The sequence below is a fragment of the Cyprinus carpio genome, chromosome B7 (assembly GCF_018340385.1).
Source record: "Cyprinus carpio isolate SPL01 chromosome B7, ASM1834038v1, whole genome shotgun sequence".
In the NCBI taxonomy this organism is placed as follows: domain Eukaryota; kingdom Metazoa; phylum Chordata; class Actinopteri; order Cypriniformes; family Cyprinidae; genus Cyprinus; species Cyprinus carpio.
Window position 1 is genome coordinate 23,773,018 of NC_056603.1, and position 18,257 is coordinate 23,791,274.

At 35.9% G+C, this 18,257-nt stretch overlaps 1 protein-coding gene across 2 annotated transcripts in view; it reads left to right on the forward strand.

Moving 5' to 3' along the window:
- Positions 1 to 18,257, forward strand: part of ptprn2 (protein tyrosine phosphatase receptor type N2) — a 234,138-nt gene that overhangs the window by 157,544 nt on the left and 58,337 nt on the right. The window lies entirely within an intron of this gene.

Genomic DNA, 18,257 nt, shown 5'->3' on the forward strand with positions numbered 1-18,257 from the left:
GGTGAATAGGTGAGCAGAGGAACGTGGGTTGGTGGTGAGAATGAAGATGTGATATATTAAAAGATCCATGAGCGCTTTCTGGAAAATGCTTTTTTCTGTCATCCTGAAACACAGCATTATGTTTTGCAAACAGATCGAGGGAAAGGCATGATGGGATGGCCCTAATTTCATACGCAATCTCTCAATCACTCTTCCTCTCCTCTGTAGAATGAAATGGATACACACACACCTCAGCTCAGTATAGGATGATGATAAATAAAATTCATATTGCAAAATCTATTCTTAAAAAAAATATGGTTGCATGATAACATTTTGATATTGCTATCAGTATCTAAAAAACATACAACTATAAATGCTTTCATACCAGAAGTTATTTAGTTAAATTGAACAATGTCACCAGAGTGACCAAAGTTAATTTATCAGACACACACTGTAAATATATTCACAGTCTTATCAGGTCAAAGGCTCTGTTGACGTGTTTACACATTTTACTGTCATGCTCGACTTCTGTTTTTAAAGTGGGCCACAGTTTACAAAAGTCCTTCAGACATCTTGACTTTGCAGGACACACGTAGACGAGCGTTCAGAGAGAGAAAGTAGCACTTGTTTGTGGATGAGTAGATAGAGTGGTTTTTTCTTTTTAAAAAAAAATCCCCGGATTTAAAAAGCGCACACTCTGGCAACAGTCAAGCTTGAAGATTCAGTCGATGTCGCACATGCTCGAACAGGTTGCCCTTTGTTCCCTGTCCACTGAATCTGTTGGATAGAGACACATGTGGTTGTTTACTAGGTACATTTACAAACCAGTTTTGGAAAACTACTCTACCATCCACACCAAAACGGGTATCACTGAATAGATGTTTACAGCTTCACTGCTTTAAATTTGTAAACATTGTGGTTACGGTTGTTGATATGCATGCTCTGGGGTTAAGATAGCTTCCAGACACTTTCACGCACTAGCTTGGGGGTGGCTGAGGGGGGGGTAACCGTGTGTTTTTCGACACAAGATTCTCAGTTTATGTTATCGTTTTTCAAACTAACACATTTCAGATATAATTTCGAAATGCACCTTTCAACAAGCTGAGTGAATTTCAAAATATGTTAGATTCTAACTTCGTACCCACGGAGGCGTTTGGGAACAGCTGGAACTATTAACAACTTGCAATAATCTGAAATAAAAAACTAGTACTGACTGATACACTAGGCCAAATTAAAGCCCGTTGAAAAAACAACTTGAATAATCAACTCTTACATCATATTTTCATGGGCTAGTCTTTGGACTATCTTGTAAAGTCAAGGCACTTTTTTACTGAATCAAATCAGAAATATACAGCTTCCAGAACTTGGTTTGTGCGGAAACAGATTGTAAAATGACATAGCGCACTGAAAGTTGCTTATGTTATGGACTATATTTTTTATTTGTCACTATGAACACGTCATGTATGAACTCGGAAGAAAAATCTGTTTCATTTTTCAAAGGGCCTGATTATTTGCTGTCCATGGCACCTTGGGCAAGGACCCACCAACTCTCACGGTTATTTGGCTGCTATCTGATGTCATAATCCTGTGAACAGATCTTTTCTCTGTGTTATCTTTCATTACCTTTTAGAAACCTCATCCAAATCCAGCAAACACTCTCTAAACGCACCAAAACTCAAAACCTTCATGAGGCATTTTTTTTCAAAAGAAGGCAAATCTTACCCGCACATCAGTCACTTTCCCCTGAGAAACTCTCGGCTCCCTGACTCTGTCCCCCATCCCTTTCACTTTACATTTAAAGTGGATGCAGACAGGCCTGAGTTGCAAAGTGGATGGAGGAGGCCTCTCCACAGGTCTCTGCCCGAGCTCTAATAAATGGAGACTCTGAGGGGTTCTGGGGATTGGCTGTGACACAAGGTTAAACTGGGTGCAGTTTCATTCGCATAGAGTGTGTTCAAAGCTCATCACTGTTGAGAGAGTGAGATAGATTTAGTCCATCATGTGCGAATATGCGATTTGAGAAGGCCATTGTTTGTTAACGTGGGTTTTGCATTTGCGCTCATTAGCAAAACATCGTCATTTGGTACTAGACAGAGGAGAACAAACACACTGAACAAATAATTGGACGGCATATAAGTGGCCAGAGTGTTCTGCTTGGTTACTACCTGCTGAATGCAGTTTACATTCCTAGGTGTGACACTGGAATATGTCTGAATTAGTAAGATTAAATTCAGTTATTTACCCTGATCCAGGTACTTCATTAACAAGAATAGGTCAATTACACAAGATTGGGCAACGGCCATGATAAAGAAAATGCATTTTTCCTTTAAAAAAAACCTGTGCTTCGAAATGTACTCTTTGTGTGGTGTTTGTTGTTTCATGTTAACGTTCTCAACTAATGACCTTACCAAAAAATGTCAAGTGGTGATAATTCATCGAAGTAAGAGAACAGAGTAATCAAACATATTCAAGGGAGAAACATGAAAGAGCATCTCATATCTCATCCATTTTTTAAAGGTTCTCCAACTTCATCCTCATATATGTAAAAAATGACCATTGGTTTTTCGTTTTTCAGGAACTCACATCCACATTATATGTTAAAGACCTGAACTGCTGGTCCTCTTTGCTTTGGTTGCCCAACCAAGTGTAACTAACAAATAGTGTGTGAGCTATTGTCAGAAGCTTTGACCTTGACACAGTCCAATAGGATCTGCATGGTTCGTCATGTGATCACTGTTTATCCTGCTATACTACTTTGGGTTTATTTTTTCTGGCGATTTGTTCTGCATCACATCACATAACCTCAATTGTATGGACATTAAGTAAGTGCGACCCACAGGTGTTTGGGAGGGTGAAGTTATTATTAGTTATTATTATTTAAAATCCCTATGTTTAAACCAAACAACCTTGTTTTCCAGCCAGTGTAGGAGTGATTGTTTTAGATGTAAAGATACGTGTACACATCAAAATTTTAGGTTATTTTAGGGCCAAACGCAACTTCAATTTGTTAATGATCGACAGCTATGAAAATATGGCCATGTCACACACAACAGCAGGTAGATTTGCTGCCTCATGACTATGCTGTGCCTGTAACAGCGCAAAATAGCTAATAGGCAGTAATACGCGTAAAATAGATGTTTAGGGAAAGCGACGCTTGAATGATATCTGTCGTTCATACCAAGTCGGTGATGTTGTGGTGGCAGTAAATACTCAGTCTCAGTCGTAATTTTGCTGACCCTAGTTGACACTAAAACAATTGTCTTGCAGTGGTTATATCACCTGCAACAGCTGTGTAGGACAGCCTATTAGTTTCATCCTACCACTATGGCATGCAAAGGAAATGCACACTCCATTCTATTTCTCGTTTCGTCACACGCACACCACAAAACCCTAGCACACACACATGCACTACTACATACATATACCTTGTCTTTTATAGGAACCGTGCTTTAATGCTTTCACTCAAGCGGGAGAGGGGGAGTGAGAAAGAGTTCTTTCATGAGTTGGAAGTTTTTCATACCAGTCAATTGTTGATTGTTCTGAGGCACTAGTGCTTAATCAAGGAATGTAGCATAGAGTGTACGGCGAGAGGAATGGGCTTTGATAGATTAAAATCCTAATTAAAGATTCCAGCAGACAGACCAGCACTAGAGACCAACTCCGCTGGTTGTCAGTAGCAAATTTTTACGACGTATACTGTGGGCACTTTAACGAACTTTCTCTCTCTTTTCTGACCTCAATCATTCCATTCTGTATTTCTTTCAGAAATGTTCTTTTCCCCTTTCTCTTCTCTGTCCAGATTCTCCCCTCCGCTTTCTTGCAGTGCCATTTATTTTCATGCTTTTCTTGCCTATCTTCCTGCGGTTTGACGGACTGTTTTCTATAATCTTTCTCTCTCCCCACTTATCGCAAGTGCTGCCCTTAACCCCGCTCCCGCACTCTGTCGTTGCGGCCTCCGGCAAAGTAAACAAGTCAATTATAATTTCACACTGTTGAATTACTTTCCTTCTGTTGTGAATCTGTTAACAAAAGCCTTTTAATCACTCTCTCTTTCTAAATGCACTATCAAAGCTGTGCTTGAAAAGAGCAACTTGCCTGAGAATCAAAGTAGGAGAAAGCGTTTCATCTTATATGTTGAGCTTTTTTTTAACTAATGCATTTTGTTTCATTCTGTCACCCTAAGATATGCTTCAATCCACATATTAGAGTGTACACACTCTTACGCTTGTGTTGTGCTATGTTTCTTCATGGCTTATAGAACATGGCAGGTAATTGTTTGCACATTTAGATCAGTAAATGACTGAGATTATTCCCACCTCTCGTAATGAACATGTCTGATGGCCTATTTGTTGCTGAAAACTGGTAACTGTGCAGTTTTTGTCAGCCAGAAAGAGCAACGGGAATCTTTATGTGTGTATCTACAGTATTTTATTTTCTCAGTTATTAACTTGGCAATGTTTCAGAGTAATAATTTTGAAATGTAGAATTTCAACATTGAAATTGCTGCTTTTGGTGTCACAAAATGAAAATAGCTTCATGACATCAAAGGCATCTTTAGGAAGACTAAAAGTTACATGCTAAAATTGATTTATTACAGATTTATCCAAGTGGCTAGCTGTAATAAAGTAAATAAGTTGTAATGGCATGATTAAAAAAATAATGTATTTGTGCATATATTGTATGAGCAAAAATTGAGCTTTCATCTCTAAGCTGGTCATCAGAATCACATGTTTCAAACAGTTATGGAACATTGAAGGGAAATGGTGTTGGTTAAAATGTATAGTAACCTTCAGAAGGTCTGACAACTGTGTTTCAGTTCCATATCACTTCAACAAATTATTAGTTATTTCAAAGGTCCTTCCAGCCTACAACAGCAAATGAACCAAAACTCACAAGACCACTGACCAAGCAAACAAATGTGAATTAACAATATACTTAAAAAATTATTATAATGTTCTTATATGTTAAGTTAAATGTTTTTCCAACAAAAAAATTTTAATAAAAAAAGAATATGAACATATAAACATATAAATATATATATATATATATATATATATATATATATATATACTATATATAATATATATACTGTACTGTGTGTACATGTGTGGACATGTGTGTACATGTGTGTGTGTGTGTGTGTGTGTGCGTGTGTCATATATATATATATATATATATATATATATATACAGTACAGACCAAAAGTTTGGAAACATTACTATTTTTTAATGTTTTTGAAAGAATTTCTTCTGCTCATCAAGCCTGCATTTATTTGATCAAAAATACAGAAAAAACAGTAATATTGTGATATATTATTACAACATAAAATAATAGTTTTCTATTTGAATATACTTTAAAAAAATAATTTATTCCTGTGATGCAAAGCTGAATTTTCAGCATCATTACTCCAGCCTTCAGTGTCACATGTAACATCCAGTCTATCACATGATCATTTAGAAATCATTCTAATATTCTGATTTATTATGAGTGTTGGAAAACAGTTCTGCTGTCTAATATATTTGATGAGTAAAAGGTTAAAAAGAACTGCATTTATTCAAAATAAAAAATAAAAATTCTAATAATATATATTCTAATAATATATTTTCTTTACTATCACTTTTTATCATTTTAACACTGCTGAATAAAAGTATTGATTTTATTTAAAAAAAAAAAAGAAAAAAAAATGACTGACCCCCAAATTACTGACCAGTAGTGTACATTGTTATTACAAAATATTTATATTTTAAAAACATAGCTTCTTTTTTTTTATTTTTATTTTTTTTACTTTTTATTCATCAAAGTATCCTAAAAAAAGTATCACATGTTCTGAAAAAAATATTAAGCAGCAGAAACTGTTTCCAACTTTGATAATGAATCATCATATTAGAATGATTTCTAAAGGATCGTGTGATAATGATCCTAAAAATCAGCTTTGCATCACAGAAATAAATGATAATTTAAAGTATAATAAATTTAAAAACAATTATTTTAAATTGTAATAATATATCACAATATTAAATTTTTTTTTCTGTATTTTTGATCAATGGAAGGATATAAGTGGCACAGTATTTCTGCTTGTTTTACTACATGTGAATGCAGTTTACATTCCTAGGTGTGACACTGTAATATGTATGATTTAGTAAGATTACATTCAGTTATTTACCATTATCCAGGTACTTCATTAACAAGAATAGGTCATGACACAAGATTGGCAACGGCCATGATAAAGAAAATGAATTTTTCCTTTAAAAAAAACATGTGCTTAGAAATGTACTCTTTGTGGTTTTGTTGGTTTCATGTATGGTTTTCGATTTTATGTATTTTGTTTTGTGTGGTGGAGTAATTATCAAGTAAAGTTTTGTGTAATGTTTAAGTTTAATTGATTTGAATTTTATATATACATTTTTTAAAGGTTACTTCATTTTAATTTAAAAAATGACATTGTTTTTGTTTTTAAGGACTCACATCACATGATATTTAAAGACCTGAACTTGTCTTGCTTTGCCCAACAAAGGTCAAAATATGTGATATTGTTAGACTTTGACCTTGACACAGTCAATAGGATCTGCATGGTTCTTCATGTGATCACTTCCTGTTTTTTGTTTTTTTCTGGATTTTGGTTGCATCACATAACTCTTGTATGGACATTAATTAATACGCAGTTTGGAGGTGAAGTTATTATTATTATTATTATTTTTAAACTACCTAGTTTACCAAACTACCTTGTTTTCCAGCCATTGTATGGGTTATGTTTTGAATGAATTAGTGTCACATCAAAATTTTGTTTTGTTACAAAAAAGCAAAAATGTTTTCAGCTGAAAAATGGCCATGTACAAACAGCCGAAGTATATTTGCTGCCTCTATTTCTGTGCCTGTACAACAAAACAGTATATATGGCAGTAATAGATGTTTAGCGAGCTTGAATGATATCTGTCTCAAGAAGTGATGTTGTGGTGCAGAATAGCTCAGCTGTATTTGAGACCCAGACACTAAAAAAAGTGTCTTTCATTTTCTCTCAACTGCAACAGCTGATAGACACTTTAGTTCACACACTCCCTCTTTCTCGTTCTGTCACACGCACACACAAACACACACACACACACACACACATACACATACACCTGTTTATAGAGACCGGGCTTTAATGCTGTCTCAAGCGGGAGAGTGGGAGAAAGAGTTCTTTCATGAGTGAAGTTTTCATGAGTCACTTGTTGATTGTTCTGAGGCATCGTGCTTAATCATATGGAATGTAGCATTAAGAGTGTACGGCGAGAGGAATGGGCTTTGATAGATTAAAATCCTAATTAAAGAGTCTCCAGCAGACAAGACCAGCACTAGAGACCAACTCAGCTGGTGTCATTAGCATAGACGTCATCTGGGGGCACTTAAAGAACTCTTTCTCTCTCTTTTCTTGCTCAACTCATTCCATTCTGTATTTCTTCAGAATGTTTCTTTTTCCCCTTTCTCTTCTCTGTCCAGATTCTTCACCTCAGCTTTCTTGCATTGCCATTTATTTTCATGCTTTTCTTGCCTTATCTTCCTGCGTGTTTGACGGACTGTTTTTCTTATAAATCTTTCTCTCTCCCCACTATCGCAGTGCTGCCTCTTAACCCCGCTCCCTCACTCTGTCGTTGCGGCTCCGGCAAAGTAAACAAAGTCAATTATAATTTCACACTGTATAATTATTTTCCCTTCTGTGTAATATGTAAAAAGCCTTTTTAATTCACTCTCTCTCTTTCTAAATGCACTATCAAAGCTGTGCTTGAAAAGAGCAACTTGCCTGAGAATCAAAGTAGGAGAAAGCGTTTCATCTTATATGTTGAGCTTTTTTTTAACTAATGCATTTTGTTTCATTCTGTCACCCTAAGATATGCTTCAATCCACATATTAGAGTGTACACACTCTGACGCTTTGTGTTGTGCTATGTTGCTTCATGGCTTATAGAACATGGCAGGTAATTGTTTGCACATTTAGATCAGTAAATGACTGAGATTATTCCCACCTCTCGTAATGAACATGTCTGATGGCCTATTTTGTTGCTGAAAACTGGTAACTGTGCAGTTTTTTGTCAGCCAGAAAGAGCAACGGGAATCTTTATGTGTGTATCTACAGTATTTTATTTTCTCAGTTATTAACTTGGCAATGTTTCAGAGTAATAATTTTGAAATGTAGAATTTTCAACATTGAAATTGCTGCTTTTGGTGTCACAAAATGAAAATAGCTTCATGACATCAAAGGCATCTTTAGGAAGACTAAAAGTTACATGCTAAAATTGATTTATTACAGATTTATCCAAGTGGCTAGCTGTAATAAAGTAAATAAGTTGTAATGGCATGATTAAAAAAATAATGTATTTGTGCATATATTGTATGAGCAAAAATTGAGCTTTCATCTCTAAGCTGGTCATCAGAATCACATGTTTCAAACAGTTATGGAACATTGAAGGGAAATGGTGTTGGTTAAAATGTATAGTAACTTCAGAAGGTCTGACAACTGTGTTTCAGTTCCATATCACTTCAACAAATTATTAGTTATTTCAAAGGTCCTTCCAGCCTACAACAGCAAATGAACCAAAAACTCACAAGACCACTGACCAAGCAAACAAATGTGAATTAACAATATACTTAAAAAATTATTATAATGTTCTTATATGCTAAGTTAAATGTTTTTCCAACAAAAAATTTTTAATAAAAAAAAGAATATGAACATATAAACATATATATATATATATAATATATATATATATATATATATATATATATACTGTACTGTGTGTACATGTGTGTACATGTGTGTACATGTGTGTGTGTGTGTGTGTGTGTGTGTGTGTGTGTGTGTGTGTGTGTGTGTGTATATATATATATATATATATATATATATACAGTACAGACCAAAAGTTTGGAAACATTACTATTTTTAATGTTTTTGAAAGAAGTTTCTTCTGCTCATCAAGCCTGCATTTTATTTGATCAAAAATACAGAAAAAACAGTAGTATTGTGAAATATTATTACAACATAAAATAATAGTTTTCTATTTGAATATACTTTAAAAAAAATAATTTATTCCTGTGATGCAAAGCTGAATTTTCAGCATCATTACTCCAGCCTTCAGTGTCACATGTAACATCCAGTCTATCACATGATCATTTAGAAATCATTCTAATATTCTGATTTATTATGAGTGTTGGAAACAGTTCTGCTGTCTAATATATTTGATGAGTAAAAGGTTAAAAAAGAACTGCATTTATTCAAAATAAAAAATAAAATTCTAATAATATATATTCTAATAATATATTTTCTTTACTATCACTTTTTATCATTTTAACACTGCTGAATAAAAGTATTGATTTTATTTAAAAAAAAAAAGAAAAAAAAAATTACTGACCCCAAATTACTGACCAGTAGTGTATATTGTTATTACAAAATATTTATATTTTAAAAACATAGCTTCTTTTTTTTTTTTTTTATTTTTTACTTTTTTATGCGCTTGGTAACACAATGCTCTACCACTTGAGCTACAGGAACACATTAAGCAGCAGAACTGTTTCCAACTTTGATAATGAATCATCATATTAGAATGATTTCTAAAGGATCATGTGATAATGATCCTAAAAATTCAGCTTTGCATCACAGAAATAAATGATAATTTAAAGTATAATAAATTTAAAAACAATTATTTTAAATTGTAATAATATATCACAATATTAAATTTTTTTCTGTATTTTTGATCAAATAAATGCAGGCTTGATGAGCAGAAGAAACTTCTTTCAAAAACATTAAAAATAGTAATGTTTCCAAACTTTTGGTCTGTACTGTATATACAGTATATATATATATATCGGTTGTGTTAAATCTTACCATTGCTGACCTTCAGGCTGATTTGTTGTCGGCTTGTGTTGTGGAGAGGCAGCAAACTGTGACGGATGAACAGAATAGAAATTGTAATATGTAGTTAGGTAGTAGTTAAGTATCACTTCAACTCCTTTGCTGGGGCTGTAAGCAAACTAACATTACTGCAGGCCACATTTAGAAATGGTTGATATGTAACACATCATGCTTCTTTACTGTTTCTGTCATGCCAGCAGATGCAGCACTCGAAATGGCTCATGTATGAGTTGAAGGATCACAATGTTACTGAAAGAAACTTCTGATTTTAGTGTTCTGAGAAGTTATCAAAGAAAAGATATCTCTGACACAACTGCTTAGTCTCATACAAATTGTTACCAGCAAATAAATCCTTTTTTTCTTCTTTTGACATACAAAGCCCACACAATGTGCCATATTTTTGGACCTTTTATTCAATAAAAAAGCTCTGAAAGCTTCATACTGAAAAAAGCTGCAGAAGCAGCCACACAGTGCTCTTTTTTTTACCACTGCCCCCCAGATTCACACAGTAGGATAAATGTTTGTACTTGCAGGTTTCAGGCTGAAACATATTTTGCTTGGTGTATTTTTCTGGAGCAATATACTTAAGTCCCCAAACATACTAAAATCTTTTCTTAGTGCTAATAACCCTGAAGAGCATTTAACTCACCCTCTCATCATTTTCCATTGTTCTCACACCCTCTTGATTGTTGCTTGCGGATATTTGTCATTTCTTATATATTTCAGTATTCTGATTTTATTGATCAAAAACAAATACATTTCTGGCACATCTTTCAAATATGGGAAATTTTTAAGATTTTAGATTCACAGACTCCCTAATGCCCTTTCAAATGAGCTCAAACACACCTGTCACACACACATCCATCTCAGCACTGATGACATGCTATAGCTTCTGATGGGATCTCACTCATTCACCCTTTTTTCTCTTTAACAGTTGAGCAGAAAGGACAGCTGGAGAAAGAGAGTGGTCTGCGGATTCTTGAGGCTGGACTGAGTGATGTAAGTCAGAGGAAAGGTGTCTTCTTTCTCTCCTCTCTCCCTCCCTCCAATGATGACATCCTCCTTTCCCAGAGTGCAACCCCATATTGAATGTGTTTCACTCGCATAATCTGTCCCTTAACTTAGCATTCTTTTATAGATGGTTTTTATATTAAACTCTAGAATGAAATGTCATGGATTAACAATAGCACCTCCAAGATTAAAGGGATAGTTCACCCAAAAATAAAGATTCTGTCATATGCTTTCACCCTCAGGTTGTTCCAAACCTCTCTGAATTTCTTTCTTCTCCTGAACACAAAAGAAGATATTTAAAAAATATGGGTAGCTTAACATCTGCTGGTGCCCATTTACTACATACAGTAGTACATTTGTAAGAAAAATTCAAATTATGGATTAGAGACTTTATACTACATTTGTGGTGAGCAAATACAGGTAAAGGCAAAATCATATGTTATGAGTCATAACATATGATTTTGCCTATACCTGTATTTGTTCACCACAACTGTAGTAGTTGACTAACAGTCAACTAATAGGAAAAAGGCTTATGTCCAACTTGAAAGATTAAGTCCCAGAATTGAAGTCCTACTTTCATTGTAGTTGGTTCACTACGATTGTTTGCAAAACTGCATCTGATGCAAAATCTCTTGTGGTTGCCATATTCATACTATATGCTATGGCATTTATGTGTTATTCCCAAAAATACTATTACTGTGGTGAAGGGCTCCAGACTGTGGAAACTGAAAGCATAATGAAACCGCGCTACTCATTTGAACTGCGCAGCACTTAGAGAGCCTACTCGCTGCGTCAGCAGGAGTGCGAAGGTGCATGGCGCAGTAAAAATGTGGGATGGTCTTCAAGCTAAAGTAAAGTGAAAGACCGCTTCTTAAATCAGAGAAGGTGAACATGTTGGTATTCTTGTGGGTAAAGTAAAGAAAGATTCTTGAACTGTAGTAGACAGCAAGCTTAGTTTTACTTTTCTTTGTTTTCGTTTTGAAAAGCTTGTTATCTTTGTTTACCTCAAGTTACGCTATGGAGGCTCTTCTTTCATTATTTTTTTGATTTGATCCCTCAGTGTTTTTTTTTTTTGTAAAGTGTGACTAATGTTTATTAAATTAGTGTAAGTATCCAAAGCCCGGATGAAAAAGAATGGGTTGAATGTTAACCACTTTTCATTTCCATATAACTATAAACTATGATAAAAGTTCATCAGTATGCCCTGATTAATCCTATGTTGTAGCACGATAATAATAATAATAATAATAATAATAATAATAATAAAATATTGCAACCAAATCATGTGCCTGTGCGACCAACTGAGAAAGTTAGTCACAAAAGAGCGACCAGTGGGAAGAATGAGTTTGGAGCCCTGTGGTGCATATCCAAAAATGCATGCTGTTGCTGTAGCATTTATGGTATTCTCTTATTAGCTTGCTCTATTCTCTATTATTAGATCAGATAAAACTCCAAAAGCCAAATCCTAAATTGCATTTATTTTTTGACTTAATATTAATATTGCCTCCTTAAAGAACTTACACGTCTTACACTCGAAGGAATGGGGTTACATCATTAAACCTCTTTCTATGATTGTGTGGTATACATTTATATTCGTCTTTGTGTGTGTGTGTGTGTGTGTGTGTGTGTGTGTGTGTGTGTGTGTGTGTTTGTGTCTGTGTGTAGATGTGTATGTGTGCGTGTATGTGTGTGTGTATGTCTGTGATTGCCATTAAATAGAGCTAAGCGGCTCTCTATGTCACTGATTCAATTCACTGTCTGCTGCAGAGGCAACATGCCAAATATACTCTGTCAATCAAAACAGCCACAAAACAAAGAGAGAGAGAGAGAGAGAGAGAGAGAGAGAGAGAGAGAGGATGGAGGGACAGATGGTTATTAGTTATCTCAATCAAATACATAGAAAGAGATGTTTAGAGACTATTGCCTAACACGTAGACATTTGGCAATTTCACCGGATACTTTAAACTAAAATGATTAAAAGTGCTGTTCTGCATGAAACATAAAACCGTTTAAAACATAAACAATACTGCACAGGTATATATGACAGCGGTAGTTTAATATCTTAGATTGAAAATGGTAAAACTTGTTTTGCTTTTGTTTCGGATAATAATCAGAGAGGATATCCGTGCATTGTTCTCAGAATTTAAGGGAACACTAAGCGAATGAGACTGTACTTATGCTGGGACATTTGATCTCTAACCCACAGACCACCTGCCCTTAAGTCTGTGTTTTTTGGTGGTAGATCATTGAGCACTATTTAAAAAATACATTGTTATAACATATACATGTTAGACCACTGGCAAAAAGACAGGTGTTATGAATATTAGATTTTTGATGATTATTTCATGCTGACTTCAGTGAATTAACATTTATTAAGCTAGTATCAATGATAAAACTTTTTTGTATAAAATTAATACACATTTTACCTGATATGTAAAAAAAATAAAGCAATGAAATTATCAGCATTCTGGATAGGGCTGGTCTAGCTGGCAAACTGTCATAGCCTTTTTGTTCAATACTTGGTAAAATTGGTCAACTACCGTGATCTTTCTGGTGAATATGATTGACTGTTTAAACTTGACTCCTGTTTTAATATAATTTAATAGTCACTGATACTGATTTCTCAAAGAATTTCATAGAGAATCCATACAGTATGTTTGAAAACGATTGAGTATATTATGGGATTGCTGTTGTTTTATTTTCATAAATTACAGCACTGTACAGACCCATATGTTAGTGGATACATGGAATTTTTTAGTGTCCGTCTTATTTTTCAGATTTCCTGTGAATCTTCGAGACTTCCGATTCATTAGCCACTATTTACATTTTCATTTATGCATTTAGCAGATGCTTTTATCCAAAGTGACCTAGAATAGAGGAACATAAGCAATTTGTCACAAACCCAATCATATTCATTGTATACAATGGCAGATTTATTAGAGATTAGGAAACAAGCTATGTAAATAACTAGAAGAACAAACCTATTTTCACTACAACCTAGTGTGTTTATGATTACAATAATAGATAAAAAAAAATTATAACAAAAAAACAGTTTTTAACATCAAGCAGCATAATGGACTACTGTATTTTTGTACAGATTATAAGCCTTGCACACTACATTGAAAATAAGGTGCATTCATCCACAGTATTTACAGTAAAATTATGTTTTAATCATCCGTAGAACATGACGGTAAGTGATTTGCAGGAAGCAGTTTAAAAATACTTTGAAAATGTTGGAATATTTTTGATGATTTGCGCACATGTGCCGTCAAACGTGAACATTTTTTTTTTGTGACTTTGTACAATCACTGAAATAGATATTTTTAATTTTCAAGTTTCCTTCCCTGCAGCGTTTGCCCAATGCTCCCATTACATAAAAACCCAGGCATTGATTGTTTGCCAAGAATTAACGTCAAGCATATTCCTATTGAAAGCAGCACTTTGATAACCCATCCTCCCACCTCCACAAATTGTTTTCCGATCCACTTAGGGTTGTCTCCATGCCAACATAAGACAAACACAACAATAGAGAGAGGAAAAAAATAAATAAATAAAAGGATGCATGTTTTTTGACACATTAAGCAAGAGATGCAGGCATCTCGCTAAGACAATAACAGGATTAGCTCAAGTGCTGTCAGTCTGTGAGCTGACATAATGCAGCCTTTAATATTCATAAAGAAATTAAGTGAAGAAGGTTTTGAGGGGCGGTGGATGGATGTGATGAAAGGGGAGGGTGTGCATGCATCCACATTGATAAATATTCATTGAGATCTCTCAGCAGAGGTGAGCATGTAATCAAGTAGGGTATTGATGTGCCGGCAGCGTTTATGAACCTGGTCTTAATAAGCTTTCCAATAGAAAATGTGACCATAAGACCTGCCACAAACAAGCAAAGAGGAGAATACATCGCAAAACAAGCTGTGCTTCTTTCAGCTCATCCATTATCTTTTCATTCACTGTAACTGCTGGATTGGTAGTAAAAACTGTCATCGACATTATTATTTGAATTTGACAGGGTCACGAAACGGCTTTTATCTTTTACTGGTCAGAACTATGTTTGCAAACTGTTCATGAGTGCATAAATTTAGCATCACTGACTGACAACATATCATGTCATTTATAAAAAATAAAGTGTAATTGACGATGAGATTGAGCTGCTGGTCATGTTTAACATCCATATTGACCTGTTTTTAAAATCAGATTTTAACAGCAAGGATTTTTGTAATGAAGTGCAAGTAACTATTTAAACCCAGGGCTCTCATTACAGCACTATGAAGATAATACTACCCTTTTTTGGCCCTCTCTTTCTCATTCTCTCTGCTCACACACCTCTGATAGTCATTTTCACCATGCTGTACGGGTGCAGGGCCGCTGTCTAAAGTTTGTCATCTTGGCCCGTTTTGTTGATAATTAGCCTTAATCACGACTGCTCTGCAGGGGTCGGTGGGGGCGCAGGACTCTCAGCTGGAAGAGAAAGAGAAATTATCTCAGCTGTGTGAATGTGATCAGATAGCGCTGAATAAAATAAAAAGCCACGCAGAGCTGTGCATATGACTGTGTGTGTTTCGCATAGCAGGAGTATGTGCGAGTAGGTGGATTGACACAGATTATGAAAGGCATAAGGAGAAAAAGATGGATGTACTTGCAGGAGAAAGGAAAAGGGTCATAAACAGATCATAAAAGAGTGAAGGATCTGAGGATCCTCAAATGCAAACTGTATGTGTTTTGCTTCAAGAGAGCAATCAAACATTTGTGTTGTGTTTCACTTTCTTTCTTTTATTTTTTCATTCATTCATTCATAATTATTTAATCATTTTTATTATTACATTTAATCATATAATTGTTTATAGTAATCATTATAGCCATTTAAATAAGAATTTCATTGATTCGTTAATTGATTAGTTATTTTTATTATTATTGTTCTTGTATTATTTTTAGTGTGTCCCAGCAACTGGGGTTGCACGAGTCAGGGATGGGTTGCGGCAGGAAGGGCATTTGGCGTAAAACATGTGCCCGTTGGGTCAATGGGTCCCGTGTTAAAGGGAGCGAGCTGAAAGGAAAGAGAGATTGTTCTTGTATTATTTTTCCATTGTTGTTTAGTCTTATGACTGTGTGTTTCAAGGGCTGTTTGCCTTCTTGAATAAGGAATAAGAGGGAAAATTTATGGAAATTCAAGGTTTATGGGATGTTGTTGTGAATCAGTTAGCAGTACTTGTTGAATTTGTGCCAGTCAGACAAAGTCTGAGCATTAAAACATACACAACTAAGACTATTCAATAAACTGCTCTTTTTTTATCATCATCACTCCGTCTCCTACTTCTGCTCATCACTGGCTTTTCTCAGTCAACTACTTGGCTGATAAGAGACTGTTAATCACTCATTTTGGGTGTTTTGGGTACCAGACAAGACTTGCTGAATTGCTTGTTTTGGGTAATAGGCTACTTTGCTCACTAGTTGTTCTGTTACTGGACAAAACAGATATTTTCTGACAGGATCTGGTGTCCGGGACTGGATCTTAATTTTCTGGCGTGGAGACATGATCTAGAGGGCATGACAGAACTAGGAAAAAGGAAAGAAAAGAAATAAATCGAAAAGAAAAGAAAAGAAAAGAAAAGAAAAGAAAAGAAAAGAAAAAAGAAAAGAAAAGAAAAGAAACACCTTCCCTTGTGGGCCAGTCAAGTCAAAGGATTCCTCTCACCTCACGCATGACTGAAATCTCACTCTACTAAAGTAATGACAGAAATGCTTAGCTAGAGATCTGATATGACAGTGGTGGATGTGACTGTCGTAGATGGAGACTGAGGTAAGGAAATGTCACAGAGATAAGCAGGGAGTATCGATAGGCATTCCACAGGTCATACCTCATGTAGGCACATGCAACATTTAAAATGAAGAAATGATTATTTGATGTGATGTCTGAATGTCATATATATAGCTCCTGCATGTAGAGCTCTGTTGTTTTGATATTTGTACTTACACTGTTAAAAAAAAAAAATCCGAAAAGAAACGTCTCAGTTAAGTATGGTAACCCTCATTCTCTGATGGAGGGGATGGAGACGTTGTGTCGGGTGTACGTCACTAGGGGTCGCTCTTGGGAGCCCAATCACCTCTGACATCTTTGAGAAAAGGCCAATGAAATTGCGTGTGCAGAATTTGCATAGCTGACCACGCCCTGGACACCCTTTAAATAGGCCAGCATCTTTTTTTTTTTTTTTTTTGCATCTGCTCACTCTTTCTGTTCTGAGGAGTCGATAAGCGTTTCAACCCACTCAGAGGCAATTTGGAGTTTTGGCATGAAGGACACAGTGTTTCCATTCCCACCATCAGGTTACCATACGTAACATAGACGTTCCCTTTCTGTCATTCACTCCAACATTGTGTCGCGTGTACAACACTAGGGGTCACTATACTAAATGCGACAACTGCCGAACTGCGTCACGAGTCCACAGGAGCACAGATGTTGACAAGCCAATGTGTCACAACCAAATGCACCACTCTCCCTCATAACCTTTCAATGCCCAAGACTTCACTCTCCAACATCCAGGAGAGCCACCAAAGAGGCAGAGGTCCCCACAGCTGGAGCCTTTTCCCATAGTAATACTCACCATAATATAAAAGCTGAAAAGTCTTGTTAGTAACGTTGCAACGGTGACTATTCCACCTAGGGAAAAAAGGCACTACGAGGATCACATCCTCCCCGATGGGGAGGTAATATGTGAAGATCCACCTATGGACTTACAGAGGAAGTACCAGAGAGGGAAGGTACTGGGGTTTGCTTCACGTAAGGGGAAATCTACCAAGACCCAAAACCTATCGACAGAATGTCTGTCTAGGAGAACAGTGAACCTCAGGGGCAATACAATGGAGAATACACACATGGGGCCTCAAGAGGAGCCACTGCATGTGGAGCACTAACCCAATACAAGAGTTCACTCTAGGGAACCTGCCTCGTAATGAGTTCTGTTAGCAAGTTCCTCCGTCAAACTTTGCTAAGAAAAAGTGCTTATGGGATAGAAGTGTAGTCCAGAGTTCATGAAAGGAACCTGAGCTAGACTGAATAAGCGCATAATTACCCTGAGGGGAGTAGTGCTGGTAGCAAGCCTTACACCCTGCCAGTCTGCTGAGTCAAAGAACTGACATTCAGAACTCTAGAAGAAACTGGTTCCACTGGTATATTATAAAATCTAGCAAATGTATTAGGTGTAGCCCAACTGCAGCTCTACAGATATCTGCTAGAGAGGCCCCGTTCGCCAGGGCTGCTGATGCAGCCATGCCCCTGGTAGAATGAGCAGTTGTTGCATGTGGGAAAGGTAGTTTTCTTTTTTTATAGGCCGATAGGATCGCATCCACAATCCAGTGGGAGATCCTTTGTCTGGAGACAG